Genomic DNA, 4,478 nt, shown 5'->3' with positions numbered 1-4,478 from the left:
ATTAATATTTATGGATAAAATTTGTTCAGGTAATTTATTCGGGGTAGAAAGAGTAGGTTTAGGTTGGATAGGGGTAAAGTTATGTGTCTGGGGGTTAGGGTTAGGATTAGAAAAATCCAAGAGCTGAAACAGCGTCCAGCTCTGGTTAATGCTCAGTCCTTCGTACTCCTTCTGGCTCTCTCGCCTCGGCCGAGGCCTTCGCCTAAGCCCACCACACTGTAACCGATGTACTTGGCCTTTTATTATTGAACCACAGATAGTGAGATTTTTAAATGTATGAACGAGTATTATTTTTAATTATAGGTGTTATTTATTAAGGTTTTTATAGGTTAGGTTAGGATTAGAAAGAATCCAAGAGTTGAAGCAGCGTCCAGCTCTGGTAAATGCGCAGTCCTTCGTACTCCTTCTGGCCGCTCTCGCCTCGGCTGAGGCCCGCCCCGGCATGAGCCCACCACCCCACAACCGATAAACTTGGTCTTTTTATTATTGAGCCACAGATAGTGAGATTTTTAAATGTATGAATGAGTATTATTTTTTAATTATAAGTGTTATTTATTAATGTTTTTATAGGTATTATTTATTAATCCAACCTCCCTACTAAGGGTAGGTTTTAGGTATTTATTAATATTTATGGATAAAATTTGTTTGGGTAATTTATTCGGGGTAGAAAGAGTAGGTTTAGGTTGGATAGGGGTAAAGTTATGTGTCTGGGGGGTAAAACGGGTAGGTTTAGGGATGGTGAAGGTGTCTCCATAAGGGGTAAAATGGGTAGGTTTAGGATGGTGAAGTTGTCTCCATAAGGGGTAAAATGGGTAGGTTTTGGGTTAGGATTAGAAAGAATCCAAGAGTTGAAGCAGCGTCCAGCTCTGGTAATGCGCAGTCCTTCGCTAGTCACTTGTTAGTCATGCTAGCAAGATGCTAGTCACTTGCTAATCATCTAGTAACATGCTTGGCGACATGCTAATCATGTTAGAAACATGCGACATGCTAGTCACTTGTTAGTCATGCTAACAAGATGCTAGTCACTTGCAATCATGCTTGGCAACATGCTAGTAACATGCTAATCATGTTAGAAACATGCTGACATGCTAGCACTTGCTAATCATGCTAGTAACATGCTAATCATGTTAGAAACATGCTTTAGCGACATGCTAGTCATTTGTTAGTCATGCTAACAAGATGCTAGTCACTTGCAATCATGATAGCAACATGCTAGTAACATGCTAATCATGTTAGAAACATGCTATCGACATGCTAGTCACTTGTTATTCATGCTAGCAAGATGCTAGTCACTTGCTAATCATGCTAGCAACATGCTAGTAACATGCTAATCATGTTAGAAACATGCTGGTGACATGCTAGTCACTTCTAATCATGCTAGTAACATGCTAATCATGCTATCAACCTTTTTCTGGTTTTTACCTTTTAAAAACCAGTAAATGAATACTTAACTAGCCTATTTCAAACTGAAAACCTTTAAACTTCAAGCTTTCACAACTGCTTTAAACATTCAGGCTAGGCTTTCTCAAGCCAACCTAAAGTTTGTCTCGACGAACTTTTAATCTAGTTAAGTTGGCTTGAGAAAGCCAACTTACTGATATTGTACTTAAACTTATTATTCTTTTTCTGAGACTAAAATTTCTGACTGCTACTCCTCCTAGAGCTTTAACTCTACAAACTCCAAACTCAGCCCAAGTCTTGAGACTGATCTGACTTAGCGTGCTATATCTTTTCTAACTGATACGACTTACGGTTTTCATAAAAATGAAGATTAAAAATCATAAAAAATCCCATAGCCTTACATTGGCTCATCTGAACATTCCGTCAAACTCCAACTGTCAAAAATTAAATCTAAACACACTGAAGCCCATTAGACTCAATCAGACTTCCCTTCTATATACTATTTCTAACCCAATCAAACTCATCTATCTATCTATCTATCTCTCTATCTATCTATCTATCAATCAGACTTCCCTTCTATGTACTATTTCTAACCCATTCAAATTCATCTATCTCTCTATCTATCTATCTCTCTATCTATCTAAAGGATATTCACTCTCCATTCATTCTTTATCTAACACACACACGCACACACACACACACGCGCGCACACAAGAAATAGACATAAAATGTGAAGATTGAAAGAGTAATTGTAAAACATTTATACATTTTTAATATTTCATTTTCTTTGTTTACTTCTCATCTATACATTAATGCTGTGTTTTGGGAGATATGAAGTACTTTTGTACCTGTTTACCACAAAAATCCTCAGCTACACCATTAGCTTGCATGTGAAATATTAAATTTTTATGAATAAATCTCTTAAATGATGATCTAAATTTAATTTAAACTGTTTCTGGATATTGATCTAGGTGTTAGGTGTACAATACTGCCATCTGGTGGTTAGAGAAAAACTTGTAGAAATCACAGTTTTTGAAAGAATAGTGTAATGACCATATATATCCAGCAGAGGCCCATAGAGAGCCATTCATTTTTCTGGAAGTGGTCAACTGCTCCTGTCACAACTTTTCTGATATATATTTGGTAATTATATATTTAAACATCATAAAATAAACAACTTTTATGATATATATTTTGTAATTATATATTTAAACATTATAAAATACATTAAAAACAGTATAAGTGCTCGCTTTTGCAATAATGCCACATAAATTTGCAGAAATGCCACACAAGTTGTCACTAAAACTTGATTGCAGGTACGTATTTATTTCAATCTAAAAAGTAAAATATTTTTGTTTGTTTTTGACATAAATGTAAATAAAATCAAAACGAAAAAAAAAAACCTAAACTAAAAACAACAACTGCAATAAGCAGATATGAATGGCGGGTATGTGTGTAAGAGAGTGTGTGTGTACGTACGTGAGTGAGTATGCTCGTTCCACATTGCATTTGTGCTCTAGTATCAGACTTTAATTTTGTTGTGTGGACATTTTCAGATTTATGCAGAATTTATTGATTTTATTTGCCAATTTCTATAAAAATGCTCTTTGTTGCAGTTACACATGTGTGTGTGCGCGCGTCTTTTCTACATCGCATTTGTGATCTAGTACCAGGCCTTCAGTTCTGTGTGAAAATTTTAAGACCTATGCTGGATTTATTATTATTTTTTGACAAATTTAAAATATAATATTGACCCCAAAGACCATATTAGTAAAAAAAAAAAATACATACCTTCAGAACAACCGAATTAAGCCCTTTTTTTTTTTATGTGAATACAGATAGAAAATGTTGAAAAGTCACAAAATCTTATTCCACTGAGATGAAGGGAAACATTTTTTAACTAAAGAAAGTTGATTGAGGTCTTACTGACCCCGATACTATTTCTAATCCATTCAAACTCATCTATCTAATGTTTCTTATCTATCTATCTATAATCTGACTTTATCTATCTATCTATCTATCTAAAGTCTATCTGTCTTTCTGTCTATCTATCTATCTATAATCTGACTCTATCTATCTATCTATCTATCTATCTATCTATCTATAATCTGACTCTATCTATCTATCTATCTATCTATCTATCTATGTGTCAAACTTTAAGCTTTTAAAACTACTTTAAACTTCAAACTATTTCTGACTGAAACCCATCAAACTTAAAACTTTTAAAATTTTTCATACTTAAACTTTTTAAACTTCTTAAACTTTTTTCAAACTTTTCAAACTTTCTGGTCCGTCTTTCTCAAGCCAACTTAGTTTGTCTCGACGAACTTTCCTATCTAGTTATTATTATTATTATTCTTCTTAGACTAAATTTCTGAATGCATCTCCTCCTAGAGCTTTCAAGCTAGAATCACCAAACTCAGCCCAGCTGTTCAGACTGATCTCACTTAGTGTGCTATATCTTTTCTAACTGATTGGACTTATAGTTTTCATAAAACTGAAGAATAAAAATCATAAAATCCCATTGACTTACCATTACGGAATGTTCAAATGAGCCAAGACAATTCAAACTCCAACTGTCAAAATACAACTTTTAAACTCCCAGAATCCTTTGAGACTCAATCAAGCTTCCCTTCTATGTACTATTTCTAATCCATTCAAACTCATCTATCTAATATTTCTAATCTATCTATCCTAGCAACATATTAACCATGCTAAAAACATGCTAGCGATATGCTAGTCACTTGCTAGTCATGCTAGCAACATGCTAATCTTGTTAGAAACATGCTGGCGACATGCTAGTCACTTGTTAGTCATGCTAGCAAGATGCTAGTCACTTGCTAGTCATGCTAGCAACATGCTAGTAGCATGCTAATCATGTTAGAAACATGCTTGGCGACATCTTAGTCACTTGTTAATCATGCTAGCAAGATGCTAGTCACTTGCTAATCATGCTAGCAACATGCTAGTAACATGCTAATCATGTTATAAACATGCTAGCGACATGCTAGTCACTTGCTAGTCATGCTAGCAACATGCTAATCTTGTTAGAAACATGCTGGCGACATGCTAGTCAC

Source organism: Onychostoma macrolepis, chromosome 22 (genome assembly GCF_012432095.1).
Source record: "Onychostoma macrolepis isolate SWU-2019 chromosome 22, ASM1243209v1, whole genome shotgun sequence".
Taxonomy (NCBI): Eukaryota; Metazoa; Chordata; class Actinopteri; order Cypriniformes; family Cyprinidae; genus Onychostoma; species Onychostoma macrolepis.
This window is presented reverse-complemented; position numbering follows the sequence as displayed.